The sequence below is a fragment of the Pseudorca crassidens genome, chromosome 19, assembly GCF_039906515.1.
Source record: "Pseudorca crassidens isolate mPseCra1 chromosome 19, mPseCra1.hap1, whole genome shotgun sequence".
In the NCBI taxonomy this organism is placed as follows: Eukaryota; Metazoa; Chordata; class Mammalia; order Artiodactyla; family Delphinidae; genus Pseudorca; species Pseudorca crassidens.
The window spans coordinates 25,190,265-25,216,147 of NC_090314.1; the positions used below are offsets into that span (position 1 = coordinate 25,190,265).

The 25,883-nt window shown below is 69.4% G+C and overlaps 14 non-coding genes across 14 annotated transcripts; all 14 read left to right on the top strand.

Annotated features, from left to right (window-relative positions):
- The first annotated feature begins 821 nt into the window (after positions 1-821).
- LOC137213404 (5S ribosomal RNA) lies at positions 822-940 on the top strand. The gene has a single exon (XR_010938043.1). It is a non-coding gene; the product is annotated as a 5S ribosomal RNA (ribosomal RNA).
- A 2,700-nt stretch (positions 941-3,640) lies between these two features.
- LOC137213405 (5S ribosomal RNA) lies at positions 3,641-3,759 on the top strand. The gene has a single exon (XR_010938044.1). It is a non-coding gene; the product is annotated as a 5S ribosomal RNA (ribosomal RNA).
- A 938-nt stretch (positions 3,760-4,697) lies between these two features.
- LOC137213406 (5S ribosomal RNA) lies at positions 4,698-4,816 on the top strand. The gene has a single exon (XR_010938045.1). It is a non-coding gene; the product is annotated as a 5S ribosomal RNA (ribosomal RNA).
- Positions 4,817-7,516: 2,700 nt separating this feature from the next.
- On the top strand, positions 7,517-7,635 carry LOC137213407 (5S ribosomal RNA). The gene has a single exon (XR_010938046.1). It is a non-coding gene; the product is annotated as a 5S ribosomal RNA (ribosomal RNA).
- A 937-nt stretch (positions 7,636-8,572) lies between these two features.
- LOC137213408 (5S ribosomal RNA) lies at positions 8,573-8,691 on the top strand. The gene has a single exon (XR_010938047.1). It is a non-coding gene; the product is annotated as a 5S ribosomal RNA (ribosomal RNA).
- A 2,700-nt stretch (positions 8,692-11,391) lies between these two features.
- Positions 11,392-11,510, top strand: LOC137213646 (5S ribosomal RNA). Its single transcript, XR_010938280.1, has one exon. It is a non-coding gene; the product is annotated as a 5S ribosomal RNA (ribosomal RNA).
- Positions 11,511-12,448: 938 nt separating this feature from the next.
- On the top strand, positions 12,449-12,567 carry LOC137213409 (5S ribosomal RNA). Its single transcript, XR_010938048.1, has one exon. It is a non-coding gene; the product is annotated as a 5S ribosomal RNA (ribosomal RNA).
- Positions 12,568-15,267: 2,700 nt separating this feature from the next.
- Positions 15,268-15,386, top strand: LOC137213410 (5S ribosomal RNA). The gene has a single exon (XR_010938049.1). It is a non-coding gene; the product is annotated as a 5S ribosomal RNA (ribosomal RNA).
- Positions 15,387-16,323: 937 nt separating this feature from the next.
- Positions 16,324-16,442, top strand: LOC137213412 (5S ribosomal RNA). The gene has a single exon (XR_010938051.1). It is a non-coding gene; the product is annotated as a 5S ribosomal RNA (ribosomal RNA).
- A 2,700-nt stretch (positions 16,443-19,142) lies between these two features.
- LOC137213647 (5S ribosomal RNA) lies at positions 19,143-19,261 on the top strand. Its single transcript, XR_010938281.1, has one exon. It is a non-coding gene; the product is annotated as a 5S ribosomal RNA (ribosomal RNA).
- Positions 19,262-20,199: 938 nt separating this feature from the next.
- Positions 20,200-20,318, top strand: LOC137213413 (5S ribosomal RNA). The gene has a single exon (XR_010938052.1). It is a non-coding gene; the product is annotated as a 5S ribosomal RNA (ribosomal RNA).
- A 2,698-nt stretch (positions 20,319-23,016) lies between these two features.
- Positions 23,017-23,135, top strand: LOC137213414 (5S ribosomal RNA). The gene has a single exon (XR_010938053.1). It is a non-coding gene; the product is annotated as a 5S ribosomal RNA (ribosomal RNA).
- Positions 23,136-24,073: 938 nt separating this feature from the next.
- Positions 24,074-24,192, top strand: LOC137213415 (5S ribosomal RNA). Its single transcript, XR_010938054.1, has one exon. It is a non-coding gene; the product is annotated as a 5S ribosomal RNA (ribosomal RNA).
- A 938-nt stretch (positions 24,193-25,130) lies between these two features.
- On the top strand, positions 25,131-25,249 carry LOC137213416 (5S ribosomal RNA). The gene has a single exon (XR_010938055.1). It is a non-coding gene; the product is annotated as a 5S ribosomal RNA (ribosomal RNA).
- The last annotated feature ends 634 nt before the right edge of the window (positions 25,250-25,883 follow it).

The window sequence follows — 25,883 nt, forward strand, 5'->3', positions numbered from 1 at the left end:
CGCGCCGGCGGGGGCGGTCCCCGCCGGCCCGGCCGGCCAGGCGGCCAGAAGGCGGCCCTGGAAGGCAGCCGCACCCCAGACGCTCCCGGGGTGGCTGGCCCGGACCCAGACTCCGCCGCGGGCCCAGTTGCCGTCCTTTCGGCCCGCGAGCCCCTCGACCTGCACCTGGCCGCCCCCACCGGCGCCCAGCCCCGGCGCCGCCACCTGTGTGCCGGTGTGTCCCTCCACAGCTCCCTCCGACAAAAGCCCCGCCCCACCACCACCCCGCCCCTCTGGCGTGTCAACGCGGCCGGGTGCGGGAGCGGGATCGAGGGCAGGGGCCGCTTCCCCGGGCCTGCCGGCCACCAGGGGCGGGGTCCTGAGCTCGGCGGGGGGTGTGGGGGCAAGGGTGGCCTTGCCGGGGCTGAGGGGCCGTGGCGACTCAATGGAGGCTCGCGGTGGCTTCGGGCCGGCTGCTGTCGGGCAGGAGGGCCGGCCCGGGCTGCGGCCGGGCTGCGCCTAGCGCCGCGTGGGCGGGCAGGGCCGATGCCCAAGGGACCGCGGGCCCCGGGCCCTGAAGCCTCCGGGGCCACGTCCCTGTGAGCGACGTGCGGGATCTTGGGCGGGGCGCCAAGCGCCGAAGGGTTTGCTGGGTCACGGCCGCCCTGGGCTGGGAGGTGGTCGCCAAACCCTCCGCCGCCGCCCGATACCCGAGACCTCCGTTCCCCCTGCCTGGGCGGGCGAGGGGGCCCTGCCGGGGCGGGCTGGCCGCCAGGCTGGCGTTAAGGCGCCAGCGCCAGCGAAACTGGGCCTCAAGAGGCCGCCCGCGGCCCCCCGCCCCCGTCTACGGCCATACCACCCTGAACGCGCCCGATCTCGTCTGATCTCGGAAGCTAAGCAGGGTCGGGCCTGGTTAGTACTTGGATGGGAGACCGCCTGGGAATACCGGGTGCTGTAGGCTTTTTGCCTCCCGCTCCGCCCGCCTTCTCCTTTACTCGCCCGCGGCGGGGGGGCCGCCGGCTCCGCCCCCGCCGAGCCCCGCTGCAGGCAGTAGGCAAGGTGGTTTACCTGCCCGAGCAGGAAGCTTGGGCGATGGCAGAAGTGGGAAGAAACTCTTGAGCACAGGTTCTTGGGATCCACGGAGCAGCGCATGCACATGCGATGGGTGCCTACACAGCTGGCTTGCTTGTCTGTGGGGAAAGGCGAGATGGGTCAGGGCCTGGGTTCCTGAGGGGCTGAGAATCAAGGCAGGGATAGAAGAAAGGGGACAGGCCCACATCCCCTGAACCCACGCCGGCGCCCACTCACCTTTGTGGAAAATACGATTGAAAAGTGCCCTCAAGAATCTCTTCAGATGCCTCCAGAGTTGAGGGAAGAAGGGGAGGGGGGAGGCCGGGAGCAGGGTGAGCCCTGAAATCCAACCCTTGTCCGGTCACACCCCAGCAGCCCTCCCACCTCAGCCCCTTCAAGACCCCAGGGCTCCCCCAACCGCGCTGCACAGATCCTGCCCTGACCATAGTCACCATGTTGATCCCCACGTTGAGCAAGATGAAGCTGACCGGGATCAGAAGAATTGAGTATCCTTGCTCCTGGCATTTCCTGGGGATGGGGCCAGTGAACGGCTCGGCTCGGTAGTAGTTTCGCTCACCCATGGCCGTTGGTCCCAGGACTGCCTGGGCCCTCTGCCCTCCAGTTTTAACTGGGAGCCAGACTGGGTCATAATGGGGCAGGTGGTGAGGTCACAGTGAGGGAGGGGGATGAAAAGGAGGGCCCAGAGTGGCATTCCCTGGTAACCAGGGTCAGGTAAGCTGAGCCTGGACAGTCAAACAGGGCCCGGTGGCCGGCATACATCCCCTCGAGCGGTCATTCATTCGCTCACCGCCCGCTGACTCACTTGTTCAAATGACACATTGCGTCTCTTGGCCCCTCTTGAGACTAGGAAGACCTTGGCCTCAGAGGCCTGCTGAAGGCCTGGCTGGAGTCCAGAGCCTCAGCCTTCTTCATGCCCTTCACTGGGCCTGGAGCTGGACCTGCCCAGATGTGGAACCTCCCAGTTTGGAAGCAACTTCTTGTATGAGGCTCTCTGTGGACAGGGACAGCTGAGACACAGAGGAGGTGCCCAGAGACCAGGGGTTTGGAGTCTGCAGCTGCAGATGTACTTAGTGCATGGTATAGGACCAGGAGGGGCCTGCTGGCACAACTGTGGCCACTAAACCAAAGGGACCCTCAGGCCAAGAAGGGGACACTGGCTTCTTATTGCAGGAAGCCAAGCGCAGGGACCCAGGCTGGCAGAAGGAGTGGCACTTCCAAGCCACAGACCACCAATGTTTCCTGGACTCTGGCGCTCTTTATTCCTCTCTCCATGCCCTGCCGCCCCCTGCCCCTGCCCCCATTTGCTGCTGGTAAGTTCATTTTCCCAGTCTGGCTCCCGTGCAGAGAGGGCCTGGAGGCCGAGGTGGAAGGTAGCAGCGAGTTGGCCCACGCTTGGCCCTCCTGCGGTTGCCGCTTCAGCACCAGACTGTCATACACCTGGTAGTTGGCATTGCCTCCCGGGTTCCGGCTGAGTGGCATGAAGGTGGGCGGGGGTGGAGGGTGCTCGGTAGCCTGGACGTCGGGCAGGAGGTCAGAGGGGCGGAGGAGCAGCGCTGAGCTGGGAGCCGGGGCCCGCTGGTCCGAGGCCTCGGCCAGTACCGTGAGGGAGGCGGAGGTGGCCACAGGGCGCCGCAAGGGCAGGATCTCAGCCCATTCGGCCGCCGGGTGCCGCACCTCGTGGGGATCGCGGGAGTAATCCAAGTGTCCCGCGGAGGGATGCAGGCTGCGGTTGGACTCGCTGTGAGCACAGCTGGGGAGGCTACGTCTGTGGGCCGGTGGGGTGTCACGCTACCAGGCATCGGGCCGGTAGACCCGAGGCACCAGAGCGGACGGAGGCTCAGAGCCCTCCAGACCCAGACTCCGCCGCGGGCCCAGTTGCCGTCCTTTCGGCCCGCGAGCCCCTCGACCTGCACCTGGCCGCCCCCACCGGCGCCCAGCCCCGGCGCCGCCACCTGTGTGCCGGTGTGTCCCTCCACAGCTCCCTCCGACAAAAGCCCCGCCCCACCACCACCCCGCCCCTCTGGCGTGTCACCGCGGTTGGGTGCGGGAGAGGGATCGAGGGCAGGGGCCGCTTCCCCGGGCCTGCCGGCCACCAGGGGCGGGGTCCTGAGCTCGGCGGGGGGTGTGGGGGCAAGGGTGGCCTTGCCGGGGCTGAGGGGCCGTGGCGACTCAATGGAGGCTCGCGGTGGCTTCGGGCCGGCTGCTGTCGGGCAGGAGGGCCGGCCCGGGCTGCGGCCGGGCTGCGCCTAGCGCCGCGTGGGCGGGCAGGGCCGATGCCCAAGGGACCGCGGGCCCCGGGCCCTGAAGCCTCCGGGGCCACGTCCCTGTGAGCGACGTGCGGGATCTTGGGCGGGGCGCCAAGCGCCGAAGGGTTTGCTGGGTCAGGGCCGCCCTGGGCTGGGAGGTGGTCGCCAAACCCTCTGCCGCCGCCCGATACCCGAGACCTCCGTTCCCCCTGCCTGGGCGGGCGAGGGGGCCCTGCCGGGGCGGGCCGGCCGCCAGGCTGGCGTTAAGGCGCCAGCGCCAGCGAAACTGGGCCTCAAGAGGCCGCCCGCGGCCCCCCGCCCCCGTCTACGGCCATACCACCCTGAACGCGCCCGATCTCGTCTGATCTCGGAAGCTAAGCAGGGTCGGGCCTGGTTAGTACTTGGATGGGAGACCGCCTGGGAATACCGGGTGCTGTAGGCTTTTTGCCTCCCGCTGCGCCCGCCTTCTCCTTTACTCGCCCGCGGCGGGGGCCGCCGGCTCCGCCCCCGCCGGGCCGCGCTGCAGGCCCCACCTCCTCAGGCCCCTCCCACCATGGCGCGCGCCGGCGGGGGCGGTCCCCGCCGGCCCGGCCGGCCAGGCGGCCAGAAGGCGGCCCTGGAAGGCAGCCGCACCCCAGACGCTCCCGGGGTGGCTGGCCCGGACCCAGACTCCGCCGCGGGCCCAGTTGCCGTCCTTTCGGCCCGCGAGCCCCTCGACCTGCACCTGGCCGCCCCCACCGGCGCCCAGCCCCGGCGCCGCCACCTGTGTGCCGGTGTGTCCCTCCACAGCTCCCTCCGACAAAAGCCCCGCCCCACCACCACCCCGCCCCTCTGGCGTGTCAACGCGGCCGGGTGCGGGAGCGGGATCGAGGGCAGGGGCCGCTTCCCCGGGCCTGCCGGCCACCAGGGGCGGGGTCCTGAGCTCGGCGGGGGGTGTGGGGGCAAGGGTGGCCTTGCCGGGGCTGAGGGGCCGTGGCGACTCAATGGAGGCTCGCGGTGGCTTCGGGCCGGCTGCTGTCGGGCAGGAGGGCCGGCCCGGGCTGCGGCTGGGCTGCGCCTAGCGCCGCGTGGGCGGGCAGGGCCGATGCCCAAGGGACCGCGGGCCCCGGGCCCTGAAGCCTCCGGGGCCACGTCCCTGTGAGCGACGTGCGGGATCTTGGGCGGGGCGCCAAGCGCCGAAGGGTTTGCTGGGTCACGGCCGCCCTGGGCTGGGAGGTGGTCGCCAAACCCTCCGCCGCCGCCCGATACCCGAGACCTCCGTTCCCCCTGCCTGGGCGGGCGAGGGGGCCCTGCCGGGGCGGGCTGGCCGCCAGGCTGGCGTTAAGGCGCCAGCGCCAGCGAAACTGGGCCTCAAGAGGCCGCCCGCGGCCCCCCGCCCCCGTCTACGGCCATACCACCCTGAACGCGCCCGATCTCGTCTGATCTCGGAAGCTAAGCAGGGTCGGGCCTGGTTAGTACTTGGATGGGAGACCGCCTGGGAATACCGGGTGCTGTAGGCTTTTTGCCTCCCGCTCCGCCCGCCTTCTCCTTTACTCGCCCGCGGCGGGGGGGCCGCCGGCTCCGCCCCCGCCGAGCCCCGCTGCAGGCAGTAGGCAAGGTGGTTTACCTGCCCGAGCAGGAAGCTTGGGCGATGGCAGAAGTGGGAAGAAACTCTTGAGCACAGGTTCTTGGGATCCACGGAGCAGCGCATGCACATGCGATGGGTGCCTACACAGCTGGCTTGCTTGTCTGTGGGGAAAGGCGAGATGGGTCAGGGCCTGGGTTCCTGAGGGGCTGAGAATCAAGGCAGGGATAGAAGAAAGGGGACAGGCCCACATCCCCTGAACCCACGCCGGCGCCCACTCACCTTTGTGGAAAATACGATTGAAAAGTGCCCTCAAGAATCTCTTCAGATGCCTCCAGAGTTGAGGGAAGAAGGGGAGGGGGGAGGCCGGGAGCAGGGTGAGCCCTGAAATCCAACCCTTGTCCGGTCACACCCCAGCAGCCCTCCCACCTCAGCCCCTTCAAGACCCCAGGGCTCCCCCAACCGCGCTGCACAGATCCTGCCCTGACCATAGTCACCATGTTGATCCCCACGTTGAGCAAGATGAAGCTGACCGGGATCAGAAGAATTGAGTATCCTTGCTCCTGGCATTTCCTGGGGATGGGGCCAGTGAACGGCTCGGCTCGGTAGTAGTTTCGCTCACCCATGGCCGTTGGTCCCAGGACTGCCTGGGCCCTCTGCCCTCCAGTTTTAACTGGGAGCCAGACTGGGTCATAATGGGGCAGGTGGTGAGGTCACAGTGAGGGAGGGGGATGAAAAGGAGGGCCCAGAGTGGCATTCCCTGGTAACCAGGGTCAGGTAAGCTGAGCCTGGACAGTCAAACAGGGCCCGGTGGCCGGCATACATCCCCTCGAGCGGTCATTCATTCGCTCACCGCCCGCTGACTCACTTGTTCAAATGACACATTGCGTCTCTTGGCCCCTCTTGAGACTAGGAAGACCTTGGCCTCAGAGGCCTGCTGAAGGCCTGGCTGGAGTCCAGAGCCTCAGCCTTCTTCATGCCCTTCACTGGGCCTGGAGCTGGACCTGCCCAGATGTGGAACCTCCCAGTTTGGAAGCAACTTCTTGTATGAGGCTCTCTGTGGACAGGGACAGCTGAGACACAGAGGAGGTGCCCAGAGACCAGGGGTTTGGAGTCTGCAGCTGCAGATGTACTTAGTGCATGGTATAGGACCAGGAGGGGCCTGCTGGCACAACTGTGGCCACTAAACCAAAGGGACCCTCAGGCCAAGAAGGGGACACTGGCTTCTTATTGCAGGAAGCCAAGCGCAGGGACCCAGGCTGGGAGAAGGAGTGGCACTTCCAAGCCACAGACCACCAATGTTTCCTGGACTCTGGCGCTCTTTATTCCTCTCTCCATGCCCTGCCGCCCCCTGCCCCTGCCCCCATTTGCTGCTGGTAAGTTCATTTTCCCAGTCTGGCTCCCGTGCAGAGAGGGCCTGGAGGCCGAGGTGGAAGGTAGCAGCGAGTTGGCCCACGCTTGGCCCTCCTGCGGTTGCTGCTTCAGCACCAGACTGTCATACACCTGGTAGTTGGCATTGCCTCCCGGGTTCCGGCTGAGTGGCATGAAGGTGGGCGGGGGTGGAGGGTGCTCGGTAGCCTGGACGTCGGGCAGGAGGTCAGAGGGGCGGAGGAGCAGCACTGAGCTGGGAGCAGGGGCCCGCTGGTCCGAGGCCTCGGCCAGTACCGTGAGGGAGGCGGAGGTGGCCACAGGGCGCCGCAAGGGCAGGATCTCAGCCCATTCGGCCGCCGGGTGCCGCACCTCGTGGGGATCGCGGGAGTAATCCAAGTGTCCCGCGGAGGGATGCAGGCTGCGGTTGGACTCGCTGTGAGCACAGCTGGGGAGGCTACGTCTGTGGGCCGGTGGGGTGTCACGCTACCAGGCATCGGGCCGGTAGACCCGAGGCACCAGAGCGGACGGAGGCTCAGAGCCCTCCAGACCCAGACTCCGCCGCGGGCCCAGTTGCCGTCCTTTCAGCCCGCGAGCCCCTCGACCTGCACCTGGCCGCCCCCACCGGCGCCCAGCCCCGGCGCCGCCACCTGTGTGCCGGTGTGTCCCTCCACAGCTCCCTCCGACAAAAGCCCCGCCCCACCACCACCCCGCCCCTCTGGCGTGTCACCGCGGTTGGGTGCGGGAGCGGGATCGAGGGCAGGGGCCGCTTCCCCGGGCCTGCCGGCCACCAGGGGCGGGGTCCTGAGCTCGGCGGGGGGTGTGGGGGCAAGGGTGGCCTTGCCGGGGCTGAGGGGCCGTGGCGACTCAATGGAGGCTCGCGGTGGCTTCGGGCCGGCTGCTGTCGGGCAGGAGGGCCGGCCCGGGCTGCGGCCGGGCTGCGCCTAGCGCCGCGTGGGCGGGCAGGGCCGATGCCCAAGGGACCGCGGGCCCCGGGCCCTGAAGCCTCCGGGGCCACGTCCCTGTGAGCGACGTGCGGGATCTTGGGCGGGGCGCCAAGCGCCGAAGGGTTTGCTGGGTCAGGGCCGCCCTGGGCTGGGAGGTGGTCGCCAAACCCTCCGCCGCCGCCCGATACCCGAGACCTCCGTTCCCCCTGCCTGGGCGGGCGAGGGGGCCCTGCCGGGGCGGGCCGGCCGCCAGGCTGGCGTTAAGGCGCCAGCGCCAGCGAAACTGGGCCTCAAGAGGCCGCCCGCGGCCCCCCGCCCCCGTCTACGGCCATACCACCCTGAACGCGCCCGATCTCGTCTGATCTCGGAAGCTAAGCAGGGTCGGGCCTGGTTAGTACTTGGATGGGAGACCGCCTGGGAATACCGGGTGCTGTAGGCTTTTTGCCTCCCGCTGCGCCCGCCTTCTCCTTTACTCGCCCGCGGCGGGAGCCGCCGGCTCCGCCCCCGCCGGGCCGCGCTGCAGGCCCCACCTCCTCAGGCCCCTCCCACCATGGCGCGCGCCGGCGGGGGCGGTCCCCGCCGGCCCGGCCGGCCAGACGGCCAGAAGGCGGCCCTGGAAGGCAGCCGCACCCCAGACGCTCCCGGGGTGGCTGGCCCGGACCCAGACTCCGCCGCGGGCCCAGTTGCCGTCCTTTCGGCCCGCGAGCCCCTCGACCTGCACCTGGCCGCCCCCACCGGCGCCCAGCCCCGGCGCCGCCACCTGTGTGCCGGTGTGTCCCTCCACAGCTCCCTCCGACAAAAGCCCCGCCCCACCACCACCCCGCCCCTCTGGCGTGTCAACGCGGCCGGGTGCGGGAGCGGGATCGAGGGCAGGGGCCGCTTCCCCGGGCCTGCCGGCCACCAGGGGCGGGGTCCTGAGCTCGGCGGGGGGTGTGGGGGCAAGGGTGGCCTTGCCGGGGCTGAGGGGCCGTGGCGACTCAATGGAGGCTCGCGGTGGCTTCGGGCCGGCTGCTGTCGGGCAGGAGGGCCGGCCCGGGCTGCGGCCGGGCTGTGCCTAGCGCCGCGTGGGCGGGCAGGGCCGATGCCCAAGGGACCGCGGGCCCCGGGCCCTGAAGCCTCCGGGGCCACGTCCCTGTGAGCGACGTGCGGGATCTTGGGCGGGGCGCCAAGCGCCGAAGGGTTTGCTGGGTCAGGGCCGCCCTGGGCTGGGAGGTGGTCGCCAAACCCTCCGCCGCCGCCCGATACCCGAGACCTCCGTTCCCCCTGCCTGGGCGGGCGAGGGGGCCCTGCCGGGGCGGGCCGGCCGCCAGGCTGGCGTTAAGGCGCCAGCGCCAGCGAAACTGGTCCTCAAGAGGCAGCCGTCGGCCCCCGCCCCCGTCTACGGCCATACCACCCTGAACGCGCCCGATCTCGTCTGATCTCGGAAGCTAAGCAGGGTCGGGCCTGGTTAGTACTTGGATGGGAGACCGCCTGGGAATACCGGGTGCTGTAGGCTTTTTGCCTCCCGCTCCGCCCGCCTTCTCCTTTACTCGCCCGCGGCGGGGGGGCCGCCGGCTCCGCCCCCGCCGAGCCCCGCTGCAGGCAGTAGGCAAGGTGGTTTACCTGCCCGAGCAGGAAGCTTGGGCGATGGCAGAAGTGGGAAGAAACTCTTGAGCACAGGTTCTTGGGATCCACGGAGCAGCGCATGCACATGCGATGGGTGCCTACACAGCTGGCTTGCTTGTCTGTGGGGAAAGGCGAGATGGGTCAGGGCCTGGGTTCCTGAGGGGCTGAGAATCAAGGCAGGGATAGAAGAAAGGGGACAGGCCCACATCCCCTGAACCCACGCCGGCGCCCACTCACCTTTGTGGAAAATACGATTGAAAAGTGCCCTCAAGAATCTCTTCAGATGCCTCCAGAGTTGAGGGAAGAAGGGGAGGGGGGAGGCCGGGAGCAGGGTGAGCCCTGAAATCCAACCCTTGTCCGGTCACACCCCAGCAGCCCTCCCACCTCAGCCCCTTCAAGACCCCAGGGCTCCCCCAACCGCGCTGCACAGATCCTGCCCTGACCATAGTCACCATGTTGATCCCCACGTTGAGCAAGATGAAGCTGACCGGGATCAGAAGAATTGAGTATCCTTGCTCCTGGCATTTCCTGGGGATGGGGCCAGTGAACGGCTCGGCTCGGTAGTAGTTTCGCTCACCCATGGCCGTTGGTCCCAGGACTGCCTGGGCCCTCTGCCCTCCAGTTTTAACTGGGAGCCAGACTGGGTCATAATGGGGCAGGTGGTGAGGTCACAGTGAGGGAGGGGGATGAAAAGGAGGGCCCAGAGTGGCATTCCCTGGTAACCAGGGTCAGGTAAGCTGAGCCTGGACAGTCAAACAGGGCCCGGTGGCCGGCATACATCCCCTCGAGCGGTCATTCATTCGCTCACCGCCCGCTGACTCACTTGTTCAAATGACACATTGCGTCTCTTGGCCCCTCTTGAGACTAGGAAGACCTTGGCCTCAGAGGCCTGCTGAAGGCCTGGCTGGAGTCCAGAGCCTCAGCCTTCTTCATGCCCTTCACTGGGCCTGGAGCTGGACCTGCCCAGATGTGGAACCTCCCAGTTTGGAAGCAACTTCTTGTATGAGGCTCTCTGTGGACAGGGACAGCTGAGACACAGAGGAGGTGCCCAGAGACCAGGGGTTTGGAGTCTGCAGCTGCAGATGTACTTAGTGCATGGTATAGGACCAGGAGGGGCCTGCTGGCACAACTGTGGCCACTAAACCAAAGGGACCCTCAGGCCAAGAAGGGGACACTGGCTTCTTATTGCAGGAAGCCAAGCGCAGGGACCCAGGCTGGGAGAAGGAGTGGCACTTCCAAGCCACAGACCACCAATGTTTCCTGGACTCTGGCGCTCTTTATTCCTCTCTCCATGCCCTGCCGCCCCCTGCCCCTGCCCCCATTTGCTGCTGGTAAGTTCATTTTCCCAGTCTGGCTCCCGTGCAGAGAGGGCCTGGAGGCCGAGGTGGAAGGTAGCAGCGAGTTGGCCCACGCTTGGCCCTCCTGCGGTTGCCGCTTCAGCACCAGACTGTCATACACCTGGTAGTTGGCATTGCCTCCCGGGTTCCGGCTGAGTGGCATGAAGGTGGGCGGGGGTGGAGGGTGCTCGGTAGCCTGGACGTCGGGCAGGAGGTCAGAGGGGCGGAGGAGCAGCACTGAGCTGGGAGCCGGGGCCCGCTGGTCCGAGGCCTCGGCCAGTACCGTGAGGGAGGCGGAGGTGGCCACAGGGCGCCGCAAGGGCAGGATCTCAGCCCATTCGGCCGCCGGGTGCCGCACCTCGTGGGGATCGCGGGAGTAATCCAAGTGTCCCGCGGAGGGATGCAGGCTGCGGTTGGACTCGCTGTGAGCACAGCTGGGGAGGCTACGTCTGTGGGCCGGTGGGGTGTCACGCTACCAGGCATCGGGCCGGTAGACCCGAGGCACCAGAGCGGACGGAGGCTCAGAGCCCTCCAGACCCAGACTCCGCCGCGGGCCCAGTTGCCGTCCTTTCGGCCCGCGAGCCCCTCGACCTGCACCTGGCCGCCCCCACCGGCGCCCAGCCCCGGCGCCGCCACCTGTGTGCCGGTGTGTCCCTCCACAGCTCCCTCCGACAAAAGCCCCGCCCCACCACCACCCCGCCCCTCTGGCGTGTCACCGCGGTTGGGTGCGGGAGCGGGATCGAGGGCAGGGGCCGCTTCCCCGGGCCTGCCGGCCACCAGGGGCGGGGTCCTGAGCTCGGCGGGGGGTGTGGGGGCAAGGGTGGCCTTGCCGGGGCTGAGGGGCCGTGGCGACTCAATGGAGGCTCGCGGTGGCTTCGGGCCGGCTGCTGTCGGGCAGGAGGGCCGGCCCGGGCTGCGGCCGGGCTGCGCCTAGCGCCGCGTGGGCGGGCAGGGCCGATGCCCAAGGGACCGCGGGCCCCGGGCCCTGAAGCCTCCGGGGCCACGTCCCTGTGAGCGACGTGCGGGATCTTGGGCGGGGCGCCAAGCGCCGAAGGGTTTGCTGGGTCAGGGCCGCCCTGGGCTGGGAGGTGGTCGCCAAACCCTCCGCCGCCGCCCGATACCCGAGACCTCCGTTCCCCCTGCCTGGGCGGGCGAGGGGGCCCTGCCGGGGCGGGCCGGCCGCCAGGCTGGCGTTAAGGCGCCAGCGCCAGCGAAACTGGGCCTCAAGAGGCCGCCCGCGGCCCCCCGCCCCCGTCTACGGCCATACCACCCTGAACGCGCCCGATCTCGTCTGATCTCGGAAGCTAAGCAGGGTCGGGCCTCGTTAGTACTTGGATGGGAGACCGCCTGGGAATACCGGGTGCTGTAGGCTTTTTGCCTCCCGCTGCGCCCGCCTTCTCCTTTACTCGCCCGCGGCGGGGGCCGCCGGCTCCGCCCCCGCCGGGCCGCGCTGCAGGCCCCACCTCCTCAGGCCCCTCCCACCATGGCGCGCGCCGGCGGGGGCGGTCCCCGCCGGCCCGGCCGGCCAGGCGGCCAGAAGGCGGCCCTGGAAGGCAGCCGCACCCCAGACGCTCCCGGGGTGGCTGGCCCGGACCCAGACTCCGCCGCGGGCCCAGTTGCCGTCCTTTCGGCCCGCGAGCCCCTCGACCTGCACCTGGCCGCCCCCACCGGCGCCCAGCCCCGGCGCCGCCACCTGTGTGCCGGTGTGTCCCTCCACAGCTCCCTCCGACAAAAGCCCCGCCCCACCACCACCCCGCCCCTCTGGCGTGTCAACGCGGCCGGGTGCGGGAGCGGGATCGAGGGCAGGGGCCGCTTCCCCGGGCCTGCCGGCCACCAGGGGCGGGGTCCTGAGCTCGGCGGGGGGTGTGGGGGCAAGGGTGGCCTTGCCGGGGCTGAGGGGCCGTGGCGACTCAATGGAGGCTCGCGGTGGCTTCGGGCCGGCTGCTGTCGGGCAGGAGGGCCGGCCCGGGCTGCGGCCGGGCTGCGCCTAGCGCCGCGTGGGCGGGCAGGGCCGATGCCCAAGGGACCGCGGGCCCCGGGCCCTGAAGCCTCCGGGGCCACGTCCCTGTGAGCGACGTGCGGGATCTTGGGCGGGGCGCCAAGCGCCGAAGGGTTTGCTGGGTCACGGCCGCCCTGGGCTGGGAGGTGGTCGCCAAACCCTCCGCCGCCGCCCGATACCCGAGACCTCCGTTCCCCCTGCCTGGGCGGGCGAGGGGGCCCTGCCGGGGCGGGCTGGCCGCCAGGCTGGCGTTAAGGCGCCAGCGCCAGCGAAACTGGGCCTCAAGAGGCCGCCCGCGGCCCCCCGCCCCCGTCTACGGCCATACCACCCTGAACGCGCCCGATCTCGTCTGATCTCGGAAGCTAAGCAGGGTCGGGCCTGGTTAGTACTTGGATGGGAGACCGCCTGGGAATACCGGGTGCTGTAGGCTTTTTGCCTCCCGCTCCGCCCGCCTTCTCCTTTACTCGCCCGCGGCGGGGGGGCCGCCGGCTCCGCCCCCGCCGAGCCCCGCTGCAGGCAGTAGGCAAGGTGGTTTACCTGCCCGAGCAGGAAGCTTGGGCGATGGCAGAAGTGGGAAGAAACTCTTGAGCACAGGTTCTTGGGATCCACGGAGCAGCGCATGCACATGCGATGGGTGCCTACACAGCTGGCTTGCTTGTCTGTGGGGAAAGGCGAGATGGGTCAGGGCCTGGGTTCCTGAGGGGCTGAGAATCAAGGCAGGGATAGAAGAAAGGGGACAGGCCCACATCCCCTGAACCCACGCCGGCGCCCACTCACCTTTGTGGAAAATACGATTGAAAAGTGCCCTCAAGAATCTCTTCAGATGCCTCCAGAGTTGAGGGAAGAAGGGGAGGGGGGAGGCCGGGAGCAGGGTGAGCCCTGAAATCCAACCCTTGTCCGGTCACACCCCAGCAGCCCTCCCACCTCAGCCCCTTCAAGACCCCAGGGCTCCCCCAACCGCGCTGCACAGATCCTGCCCTGACCATAGTCACCATGTTGATCCCCACGTTGAGCAAGATGAAGCTGACCGGGATCAGAAGAATTGAGTATCCTTGCTCCTGGCATTTCCTGGGGATGGGGCCAGTGAACGGCTCGGCTCGGTAGTAGTTTCGCTCACCCATGGCCGTTGGTCCCAGGACTGCCTGGGCCCTCTGCCCTCCAGTTTTAACTGGGAGCCAGACTGGGTCATAATGGGGCAGGTGGTGAGGTCACAGTGAGGGAGGGGGATGAAAAGGAGGGCCCAGAGTGGCATTCCCTGGTAACCAGGGTCAGGTAAGCTGAGCCTGGACAGTCAAACAGGGCCCGGTGGCCGGCATACATCCCCTCGAGCGGTCATTCATTCGCTCACCGCCCGCTGACTCACTTGTTCAAATGACACATTGCGTCTCTTGGCCCCTCTTGAGACTAGGAAGACCTTGGCCTCAGAGGCCTGCTGAAGGCCTGGCTGGAGTCCAGAGCCTCAGCCTTCTTCATGCCCTTCACTGGGCCTGGAGCTGGACCTGCCCAGATGTGGAACCTCCCAGTTTGGAAGCAACTTCTTGTATGAGGCTCTCTGTGGACAGGGACAGCTGAGACACAGAGGAGGTGCCCAGAGACCAGGGGTTTGGAGTCTGCAGCTGCAGATGTACTTAGTGCATGGTATAGGACCAGGAGGGGCCTGCTGGCACAACTGTGGCCACTAAACCAAAGGGACCCTCAGGCCAAGAAGGGGACACTGGCTTCTTATTGCAGGAAGCCAAGCGCAGGGACCCAGGCTGGGAGAAGGAGTGGCACTTCCAAGCCACAGACCACCAATGTTTCCTGGACTCTGGCGCTCTTTATTCCTCTCTCCATGCCCTGCCGCCCCCTGCCCCTGCCCCCATTTGCTGCTGGTAAGTTCATTTTCCCAGTCTGGCTCCCGTGCAGAGAGGGCCTGGAGGCCGAGGTGGAAGGTAGCAGCGAGTTGGCCCACGCTTGGCCCTCCTGCGGTTGCCGCTTCAGCACCAGACTGTCATACACCTGGTAGTTGGCATTGCCTCCCGGGTTCCGGCTGAGTGGCATGAAGGTGGGCGGGGGTGGAGGGTGCTCGGTAGCCTGGACGTCGGGCAGGAGGTCAGAGGGGCGGAGGAGCAGCACTGAGCTGGGAGCCGGGGCCCGCTGGTCCGAGGCCTCGGCCAGTACCGTGAGGGAGGCGGAGGTGGCCACAGGGCGCCGCAAGGGCAGGATCTCAGCCCATTCGGCCGCCGGGTGCCGCACCTCGTGGGGATCGCGGGAGTAATCCAAGTGTCCCGCGGAGGGATGCAGGCTGCGGTTGGACTCGCTGTGAGCACAGCTGGGGAGGCTACGTCTGTGGGCCGGTGGGGTGTCACGCTACCAGGCATCGGGCCGGTAGACCCGAGGCACCAGAGCGGACGGAGGCTCAGAGCCCTCCAGACCCAGACTCCGCCGCGGGCCCAGTTGCCGTCCTTTCGGCCCGCGAGCCCCTCGACCTGCACCTGGCCGCCCCCACCGGCGCCCAGCCCCGGCGCCGCCACCTGTGTGCCGGTGTGTCCCTCCACAGCTCCCTCCGACAAAAGCCCCGCCCCACCACCACCCCGCCCCTCTGGCGTGTCACCGCGGTTGGGTGCGGGAGCGGGATCGAGGGCAGGGGCCGCTTCCCCGGGCCTGCCGGCCACCAGGGGCGGGGTCCTGAGCTCGGCGGGGGGTGTGGGGGCAAGGGTGGCCTTGCCGGGGCTGAGGGGCCGTGGCGACTCAATGGAGGCTCGCGGTGGCTTCGGGCCGGCTGCTGTCGGGCAGGAGGGCCGGCCCGGGCTGCGGCCGGGCTGCGCCTAGCGCCGCGTGGGCGGGCAGGGCCGATGCCCAAGGGACCGCGGGCCCCAGGCCCTGAAGCCTCCGGGGCCACGTCCCTGTGAGCGACGTGCGGGATCTTGGGCGGGGCGCCAAGCGCCGAAGGGTTTGCTGGGTCAGGGCCGCCCTGGGCTGGGAGGTGGTCGCCAAACCCTCCGCCGCCGCCCGATACCCGAGACCTCCGTTCCCCCTGCCTGGGCGGGCGAGGGGGCCCTGCCGGGGTGGGCCGGCCGCCAGGCTGGCGTTAAGGCGCCAGCGCCAGCGAAACTGGGCCTCAAGAGGCCGCCCGCGGCCCCCCGCCCCCGTCTACGGCCATACCACCCTGAACGCGCCCGATCTCGTCTGATCTCGGAAGCTAAGCAGGGTCGGGCCTGGTTAGTACTTGGATGGGAGACCGCCTGGGAATACCGGGTGCTGTAGGCTTTTTGCCTCCCGCTGCGCCCGCCTTCTCCTTTACTCGCCCGCGGCGGGGGCCGCCGGCTCCGCCCCCGCCGGGCCGCGCTGCAGGCCCCACCTCCTCAGGCCCCTCCCACCATGGCGCGCGCCGGCGGGGGCGGTCCCCGCCGGCCCGGCCGGCCAGGCGGCCAGAAGGCGGCCCTGGAAGGCAGCCGCACCCCAGACGCTCCCGGGGTGGCTGGCCCGGACCCAGACTCCGCCGCGGGCCCAGTTGCCGTCCTTTCGGCCCGCGAGCCCCTCGACCTGCACCTGGCCGCCCCCACCGGCGCCCAGCCCCGGCGCCGCCACCTGTGTGCCGGTGTGTCCCTCCACAGCTCCCTCCGACAAAAGCCCCGCCCCACCACCACCCCGCCCCTCTGGCGTGTCAACGCGGCCGGGTGCGGGAGCGGGATCGAGGGCAGGGGCCGCTTCCCCGGGCCTGCCGGCCACCAGGGGCGGGGTCCTGAGCTCGGCGGGGGGTGTGGGGGCAAGGGTGGCCTTGCCGGGGCTGAGGGGCCGTGGCGACTCAATGGAGGCTCGCGGTGGCTTCGGGCCGGCTGCTGTCGGGCAGGAGGGCCGGCCCGGGCTGCGGCCGGGCTGCGCCTAGCGCCGCGTGGGCGGGCAGGGCCGATGCCCAAGGGACCGCGGGCCCCGGGCCCTGAAGCCTCCGGGGCCACGTCCCTGTGAGCGACGTGCGGGATCTTGGGCGGGGCGCCAAGCGCCGAAGGGTTTGCTGGGTCAGGGCCGCCCTGGGCTGGGAGGTGGTCGCCAAACCCTCCGCCGCCGCCCGATACCCGAGACCTCCGTTCCCCCTGCCTGGGCGGGCGAGGGGGCCCTGCCGGGGCGGGCCGGCCGCCAGGCTGGCGTTAAGGCGCCAGCGCCAGCGAAACTGGTCCTCAAGAGGCAGCCGTCGGCCCCCGCCCCCGTCTACGGCCATACCACCCTGAACGCGCCCGATCTCGTCTGATCTCGGAAGCTAAGCAGGGTCGGGCCTGGTTAGTACTTGGATGGGAGACCGCCTGGGAATACCGGGTGCTGTAGGCTTTTTGCCTCCCGCTCCGCCCGCCTTCTCCTTTACTCGCCCGCGGCGGGGGGGCCGCCGGCTCCGCCCCCGCCGAGCCCCGCTGCAGGCAGTAGGCAAGGTGGTTTACCTGCCCGAGCAGGAAGCTTGGGCGATGGCAGAAGTGGGAAGAAACTCTTGAGCACAGGTTCTTGGGATCCACGGAGCAGCGCATGCACATGCGATGGGTGCCTACACAGCTGGCTTGCTTGTCTGTGGGGAAAGGCGAGATGGGTCAGGGCCTGGGTTCCTGAGGGGCTGAGAATCAAGGCAGGGATAGAAGAAAGGGGACAGGCCCACATCCCCTGAACCCACGCCGGCGCCCACTCACCTTTGTGGAAAATACGATTGAAAAGTGCCCTCAAGAATCTCTTCAGATGCCTCCAGAGTTGAGGGAAGAAGGGGAGGGGGGAGGCCGGGAGCAGGGTGAGCCCTGAAATCCAACCCTTGTCCGGTCACACCCCAGCAGCCCTCCCACCTCAGCCCCTTCAAGACCCCAGGGCTCCCCCAACCGCGCTGCACAGATCCTGCCCTGACCATAGTCACCATGTTGATCCCCACGTTGAGCAAGATGAAGCTGACCGGGATCAGAAGAATTGAGTATCCTTGCTCCTGGCATTTCCTGGGGATGGGGCCAGTGAACGGCTCGGCTCGGTAGTAGTTTCGCTCACCCATGGCCGTTGGTCCCAGGACTGCCTGGGCCCTCTGCCCTCCAGTTTTAACTGGGAGCCAGACTGGGTCATAATGGGGCAGGTGGTGAGGTCACAGTGAGGGAGGGGGATGAAAAGGAGGGCCCAGAGTGGCATTCCCTGGTAACCAGGGTCAGGTAAGCTGAGCCTGGACAGTCAAACAGGGCCCGGTGGCCGGCATACATCCCCTCGAGCGGTCATTCATTCGCTCACCGCCCGCTGACTCACTTGTTCAAATGACACATTGCGTCTCTTGGCCCCTCTTGAGACTAGGAAGACCTTGGCCTCAGAGGCCTGCTGAAGGCCTGGCTGGAGTCCAGAGCCTCAGCCTTCTTCATGCCCTTCACTGGGCCTGGAGCTGGACCTGCCCAGATGTGGAACCTCCCAGTTTGGAAGCAACTTCTTGTATGAGGCTCTCTGTGGACAGGGACAGCTGAGACACAGAGGAGGTGCCCAGAGACCAGGGGTTTGGAGTCTGCAGCTGCAGATGTACTTAGTGCATGGTATAGGACCAGGAGGGGCCTGCTGGCACAACTGTGGCCACTAAACCAAAGGGACCCTCAGGCCAAGAAGGGGACACTGGCTTCTTATTGCAGGAAGCCAAGCGCAGGGACCCAGGCTGGGAGAAGGAGTGGCACTTCCAAGCCACAGACCACCAATGTTTCCTGGACTCTGGCGCTCTTTATTCCTCTCTCCATGCCCTGCCGCCCCCTGCCCCTGCCCCCATTTGCTGCTGGTAAGTTCATTTTCCCAGTCTGGCTCCCGTGCAGAGAGGGCCTGGAGGCCGAGGTGGAAGGTAGCAGCGAGTTGGCCCACGCTTGGCCCTCCTGCGGTTGCCGCTTCAGCACCAGACTGTCATACACCTGGTAGTTGGCATTGCCTCCCGGGTTCCGGCTGAGTGGCATGAAGGTGGGCGGGGGTGGAGGGTGCTCGGTAGCCTGGACGTCGGGCAGGAGGTCAGAGGGGCGGAGGAGCAGCACTGAGCTGGGAGCCGGGGCCCGCTGGTCCGAGGCCTCGGCCAGTACCGTGAGGGAGGCGGAGGTGGCCACAGGGCGCCGCAAGGGCAGGATCTCAGCCCATTCGGCCGCCGGGTGCCGCACCTCGTGGGGATCGCGGGAGTAATCCAAGTGTCCCGCGGAGGGATGCAGGCTGCGGTTGGACTCGCTGTGAGCACAGCTGGGGAGGCTACGTCTGTGGGCCGGTGGGGTGTCACGCTACCAGGCATCGGGCCGGTAGACCCGAGGCACCAGAGCGGACGGAGGCTCAGAGCCCTCCAGACCCAGACTCCGCCGCGGGCCCAGTTGCCGTCCTTTCGGCCCGCGAGCCCCTCGACCTGCACCTGGCCGCCCCCACCGGCGCCCAGCCCCGGCGCCGCCACCTGTGTGCCGGTGTGTCCCTCCACAGCTCCCTCCGACAAAAGCCCCGCCCCACCACCACCCCGCCCCTCTGGCGTGTCACCGCGGTTGGGTGCGGGAGCGGGATCGAGGGCAGGGGCCGCTTCCCCGGGCCTGCCGGCCACCAGGGGCGGGGTCCTGAGCTCGGCGGGGGGTGTGGGGGCAAGGGTGGCCTTGCCGGGGCTGAGGGGCCGTGGCGACTCAATGGAGGCTCGCGGTGGCTTCGGGCCGGCTGCTGTCGGGCAGGAGGGCCGGCCCGGGCTGCGGCCGGGCTGCGCCTAGCGCCGCGTGGGCGGGCAGGGCCGATGCCCAAGGGACCGCGGGCCCCGGGCCCTGAAGCCTCCGGGGCCACGTCCCTGTGAGCGACGTGCGGGATCTTGGGCGGGGCGCCAAGCGCCGAAGGGTTTGCTGGGTCAGGGCCGCCCTGGGCTGGGAGGTGGTCGCCAAACCCTCCGCCGCCGCCCGATACCCGAGACCTCCGTTCCCCCTGCCTGGGCGGGCGAGGGGGCCCTGCCGGGGCGGGCCGGCCGCCAGGCTGGCGTTAAGGCGCCAGCGCCAGCGAAACTGGGCCTCAAGAGGCCGCCCGCGGCCCCCCGCCCCCGTCTACGGCCATACCACCCTGAACGCGCCCGATCTCGTCTGATCTCGGAAGCTAAGCAGGGTCGGGCCTCGTTAGTACTTGGATGGGAGACCGCCTGGGAATACCGGGTGCTGTAGGCTTTTTGCCTCCCGCTGCGCCCGCCTTCTCCTTTACTCGCCCGCGGCGGGGGCCGCCGGCTCCGCCCCCGCCGGGCCGCGCTGCAGGCCCCACCTCCTCAGGCCCCTCCCACCATGGCGCGCGCCGGCGGGGGCGGTCCCCGCCGGCCCGGCCGGCCAGGCGGCCAGAAGGCGGCCCTGGAAGGCAGCCGCACCCCAGACGCTCCCGGGGTGGCTGGCCCGGACCCAGACTCCGCCGCGGGCCCAGTTGCCGTCCTTTCGGCCCGCGAGCCCCTCGACCTGCACCTGGCCGCCCCCACCGGCGCCCAGCCCCGGCGCCGCCACCTGTGTGCCGGTGTGTCCCTCCACAGCTCCCTCCGACAAAAGCCCCGCCCCACCACCACCCCGCCCCTCTGGCGTGTCAACGCGGCCGGGTGCGGGAGCGGGATCGAGGGCAGGGGCCGCTTCCCCGGGCCTGCCGGCCACCAGGGGCGGGGTCCTGAGCTCGGCGGGGGGTGTGGGGGCAAGGGTGGCCTTGCCGGGGCTGAGGGGCCGTGGCGACTCAATGGAGGCTCGCGGTGGCTTCGGGCCGGCTGCTGTCGGGCAGGAGGGCCGGCCCGGGCTGCGGCCGGGCTGCGCCTAGCGCCGCGTGGGCGGGCAGGGCCGATGCCCAAGGGACCGCGGGCCCCGGGCCCTGAAGCCTCCGGGGCCACGTCCCTGTGAGCGACGTGCGGGATCTTGGGCGGGGCGCCAAGCGCCGAAGGGTTTGCTGGGTCAGGGCCGCCCTGGGCTGGGAGGTGGTCGCCAAACCCTCCGCCGCCGCCCGATACCCGAGACCTCCGTTCCCCCTGCCTGGGCGGGCGAGGGGGCCCTGCCGGGGCGGGCCGGCCGCCAGGCTGGCGTTAAGGCGCCAGCGCCAGCGAAACTGGGCCTCAAGAGGCCGCCCGCGGCCCCCCGCCCCCGTCTACGGCCATACCACCCTGAACGCGCCCGATCTCGTCTGATCTCGGAAGCTAAGCAGGGTCGGGCCTGGTTAGTACTTGGATGGGAGACCGCCTGGGAATACCGGGTGCTGTAGGCTTTTTGCCTCCCGCTCCGCCCGCCTTCTCCTTTACTCGCCCGCGGCGGGGGGGCCGCCGGCTCCGCCCCCGCCGAGCCCCGCTGCAGGCAGTAGGCAAGGTGGTTTACCTGCCCGAGCAGGAAGCTTGGGCGATGGCAGAAGTGGGAAGAAACTCTTGAGCACAGGTTCTTGGGATCCACGGAGCAGCGCATGCACATGCGATGGGTGCCTACACAGCTGGCTTGCTTGTCTGTGGGGAAAGGCGAGATGGGTCAGGGCCTGGGTTCCTGAGGGGCTGAGAATCAAGGCAGGGATAGAAGAAAGGGGACAGGCCCACATCCCCTGAACCCACGCCGGCGCCCACTCACCTTTGTGGAAAATACGATTGAAAAGTGCCCTCAAGAATCTCTTCAGATGCCTCCAGAGTTGAGGGAAGAAGGGGAGGGGGGAGGCCGGGAGCAGGGTGAGCCCTGAAATCCAACCCTTGTCCGGTCACACCCCAGCAGCCCTCCCACCTCAGCCCCTTCAAGACCCCAGGGCTCCCCCAACCGCGCTGCACAGATCCTGCCCTGACCATAGTCACCATGTTGATCCCCACGTTGAGCAAGATGAAGCTGACCGGGATCAGAAGAATTGAGTATCCTTGCTCCTGGCATTTCCTGGGGATGGGGCCAGTGAACGGCTCGGCTCGGTAGTAGTTTCGCTCACCCATGGCCGTTGGTCCCAGGACTGCCTGGGCCCTCTGCCCTCCAGTTTTAACTGGGAGCCAGACTGGGTCATAATGGGGCAGGTGGTGAGGTCACAGTGAGGGAGGGGGATGAAAAGGAGGGCCCAGAGTGGCATTCCCTGGTAACCAGGGTCAGGTAAGCTGAGCCTGGACAGTCAAACAGGGCCCGGTGGCCGGCATACATCCCCTCGAGCGGTCATTCATTCGCTCACCGCCCGCTGACTCACTTGTTCAAATGACACATTGCGTCTCTTGGCCCCTCTTGAGACTAGGAAGACCTTGGCCTCAGAGGCCTGCTGAAGGCCTGGCTGGAGTCCAGAGCCTCAGCCTTCTTCATGCCCTTCACTGGGCCTGGAGCTGGACCTGCCCAGATGTGGAACCTCCCAGTTTGGAAGCAACTTCTTGTATGAGGCTCTCTGTGGACAGGGACAGCTGAGACACAGAGGAGGTGCCCAGAGACCAGGGGTTTGGAGTCTGCAGCTGCAGATGTACTTAGTGCGTGGTATAGGACCAGGAGGGGCCTGCTGGCACAACTGTGGCCACTAAACCAAAGGGACCCTCAGGCCAAGAAGGGGACACTGGCTTCTTATTGCAGGAAGCCAAGCGCAGGGACCCAGGCTGGCAGAAGGAGTGGCACTTCCAAGCCACAGACCACCAATGTTTCCTGGACTCTGGCGCTCTTTATTCCTCTCTCCATGCCCTGCCGCCCCCTGCCCCTGCCCCCATTTGCTGCTGGTAAGTTCATTTTCCCAGTCTGGCTCCCGTGCAGAGGGCCTGGAGGCCGAGGTGGAAGGTAGCAGCGAGTTGGCCCACGCTTGGCCCTCCTGCGGTTGCCGCTTCAGCACCAGACTGTCATACACCTGGTAGTTGGCATTGCCTCCCGGGTTCCGGCTGAGTGGCATGAAGGTGGGCGGGGGTGGAGGGTGCTCGGTAGCCTGGACGTCGGGCAGGAGGTCAGAGGGGCGGAGGAGCAGCACTGAGCTGGGAGCCGGGGCCCGCTGGTCCGAGGCCTCGGCCAGTACCGTGAGGGAGGCGGAGGTGGCCACAGGGCGCCGCAAGGGCAGGATCTCAGCCCATTCGGCCGCCGGGTGCCGCACCTCGTGGGGATCGCGGGAGTAATCCAAGTGTCCCGCGGAGGGATGCAGGCTGCGGTTGGACTCGCTGTGAGCACAGCTGGGGAGGCTACGTCTGTGGGCCGGTGGGGTGTCACGCTACCAGGCATCGGGCCGGTAGACCCGAGGCACCAGAGCGGATGGAGGCTCAGAGCCCTCCAGACCCAGACTCCGCCGCGGGCCCAGTTGCCGTCCTTTCGGCCCGCGAGCCCCTCGACCTGCACCTGGCCGCCCCCACCGGCGCCCAGCCCCGGCGCCGCCACCTGTGTGCCGGTGTGTCCCTCCACAGCTCCCTCCGACAAAAGCCCCGCCCCACCACCACCCCGCCCCTCTGGCGTGTCACCGCGGTTGGGTGCGGGAGCGGGATCGAGGGCAGGGGCCGCTTCCCCGGGCCTGCCGGCCACCAGGGGCGGGGTCCTGAGCTCGGCGGGGGGTGTGGGGGCAAGGGTGGCCTTGCCGGGGCTGAGGGGCCGTGGCGACTCAATGGTGGCTCCCGGTGGCTTCGGGCCGGCTGCTGTCGGGCAGGAGGGCCGGCCCGGGCTGCGGCCGGGCTGCGCCTAGCGCCGCGTGGGCGGGCAGGGCCGATGCCCAAGGGACCGCGGGCCCCGGGCCCTGAAGCCTCCGGGGCCACGTCCCTGTGAGCGACGTGCGGGATCTTGGGCGGGGCGCCAAGCGCTGAAGGGTTGGCTGGGTCACGGCCGCCCTGGGCTGGGAGGTGGTCGCCAAACCCTCCGCCGCCGCCCGATACCCGAGACCTCCGTTTCCCCTGCCTGGGCGGGCGAGGGGGCCCTGCCGGGGCGGGCTGGCCGCCAGGCTGGCGTTAAGGCGCCAGCGCCAGCGAAACTGGGCCTCAAGAGGCCGCCCGCGGCCCCCCGCCCCCGTCTACGGCCATACCACCCTGAACGCGCCCGATCTCGTCTGATCTCGGAAGCTAAGCAGGGTCGGGCCTGGTTAGTACTTGGATGGGAGACCGCCTGGGAATACCGGGTGCTGTAGGCTTTTTGCCTCCCGCTCCGCCCGCCTTCTCCTTTACTCGCCCGCGGCGGGGGCCGCCGGCTCCGCCCCCGCCGGGCCGCGCTGCAGGCCCCACCTCCTCAGGCCCCTCCCACCATGGCGCGCGCCGGCGGGGGCGGTCCCCGCCGGCCCGGCCGGCCAGGCGGCCAGAAGGCGGCCCTGGAAGGCAGCCGCACCCCAGACGCTCCCGGGGTGGCTGGCCCGGACCCAGACTCCGCCGCGGGCCCAGTTGCCGTCCTTTCGGCCCGCGAGCCCCTCGACCTGCACCTGGCCGCCCCCACCGGCGCCCAGCCCCGGCGCCGCCACCTGTGTGCCGGTGTGTCCCTCCACAGCTCCCTCCGACAAAAGCCCCGCCCCACCACCACCCCGCCCCTCTGGCGTGTCACCGCGGCCGGGTGCGGGAGCGGGATCGAGGGCAGGGGCCGCTTCCCCGGGCCTGCCGGCCACCAGGGGCGGGGTCCTGAGCTCGGCGGGGTGTGTGGGGGCAAGGGTGGCCTTGCCGGGGCTGAGGGGCCGTGGCGACTCAATGGAGGCTCGCGGTGGCTTCGGGCCGGCTGCTGTCGGGCAGGAGGGCCGGCCCGGGCTGCGGCCGGGCTGCGCCTAGCGCCGCGTGGGCGGGCAGGGCCGATGCCCAAGGGACCGCGGGCCCCGGGCCCTGAAGCCTCCGGGGCCACGTCCCTGTGAGCGACGTGCGGGATCTTGGGCGGGGCGCCAAGCGCCGAAGGGTTTGCTGGGTCAGGGCCGCCCTGGGCTGGGAGGTGGTCGCCAAACCCTCCGCCGCCGCCCGATACCCGAGACCTCCGTTCCCCCTGCCTGGGCGGGCGAGGGGGCCCTGCCGGGGCGGGCCGGCCGCCAGGCTGGCGTTAAGGCGCCAGCGCCAGCGAAACTGGGCCTCAAGAGGCCGCCCGCGGCCCCCCGCCCCCGTCTACGGCCATACCACCCTGAACGCGCCCGATCTCGTCTGATCTCGGAAGCTAAGCAGGGTCGGGCCTGGTTAGTACTTGGATGGGAGACCGCCTGGGAATACCGGGTGCTGTAGGCTTTTTGCCTCCCGCTGCGCCCGCCTTCTCCTTTACTCGCCCGCGGCGGGGGCCGCCGGCTCCGCCCCCGCCGGGCCGCGCTGCAGGCCCCACCTCCTCAGGCCCCTCCCACCATGGCGCGCGCCGGCGGGGGCGGTCCCCGCCGGCCCGGCCGGCCAGGCGGCCAGAAGGCGGCCCTGGAAGGCAGCCGCACCCCAGACGCTCCCGGGGTGGCTGGCCCGGACCCAGACTCCGCCGCGGGCCCAGTTGCCGTCCTTTCGGCCCGCGAGCCCCTCGACCTGCACCTGGCCGCCCCCACCGGCGCCCAGCCCCGGCGCCGCCACCTGTGTGCCGGTGTGTCCCTCCACAGCTCCCTCCGACAAAAGCCCCGCCCCACCACCACCCCGCCCCTCTGGCGTGTCAACGCGGCCGGGTGCGGGAGCGGGATCGAGGGCAGGGGCCGCTTCCCCGGGCCTGCCGGCCACCAGGGGCGGGGTCCTGAGCTCGGCGGGGGGTGTGGGGGCAAGGGTGGCCTTGCCGGGGCTGAGGGGCCGTGGCGACTCAATGGAGGCTCGCGGTGGCTTCGGGCCGGCTGCTGTCGGGCAGGAGGGCCGGCCCGGGCTGCGGCCGGGCTGCGCCTAGCGCCGCGTGGGCGGGCAGGGCCGATGCCCAAGGGACCGCGGGCCCCGGGCCCTGAAGCCTCCGGGGCCACGTCCCTGTGAGCGACGTGCGGGATCTTGGGCGGGGCGCCAAGCGCCGAAGGGTTTGCTGGGTCAGGGCCGCCCTGGGCTGGGAGGTGGTCGCCAAACCCTCCGCCGCCGCCCGATACCCGAGACCTCCGTTCCCCCTGCCTGGGCGGGCGAGGGGGCCCTGCCGGGGCGGGCTGGCCGCCAGGCTGGCGTTAAGGCGCCAGCGCCAGCGAAACTGGGCCTCAAGAGGCCGCCCGCGGCCCCCCGCCCCCGTCTACGGCCATACCACCCTGAACGCGCCCGATCTCGTCTGATCTCGGAAGCTAAGCAGGGTCGGGCCTGGTTAGTACTTGGATGGGAGACCGCCTGGGAATACCGGGTGCTGTAGGCTTTTTGCCTCCCGCTCCGCCCGCCTTCTCCTTTACTCGCCCGCGGCGGGGGGGCCGCCGGCTCCGCCCCCGCCGAGCCCCGCTGCAGGCAGTAGGCAAGGTGGTTTACCTGCCCGAGCAGGAAGCTTGGGCGATGGCAGAAGTGGGAAGAAACTCTTGAGCACAGGTTCTTGGGATCCACGGAGCAGCGCATGCACATGCGATGGGTGCCTACACAGCTGGCTTGCTTGTCTGTGGGGAAAGGCGAGATGGGTCAGGGCCTGGGTTCCTGAGGGGCTGAGAATCAAGGCAGGGATAGAAGAAAGGGGACAGGCCCACATCCCCTGAACCCACGCCGGCGCCCACTCACCTTTGTGGAAAATACGATTGAAAAGTGCCCTCAAGAATCTCTTCAGATGCCTCCAGAGTTGAGGGAAGAAGGGGAGGGGGGAGGCCGGGAGCAGGGTGAGCCCTGAAATCCAACCCTTGTCCGGTCACACCCCAGCAGCCCTCCCACCTCAGCCCCTTCAAGACCCCAGGGCTCCCCCAACCGCGCTGCACAGATCCTGCCCTGACCATAGTCACCATGTTGATCCCCACGTTGAGCAAGATGAAGCTGACCGGGATCAGAAGAATTGAGTATCCTTGCTCCTGGCA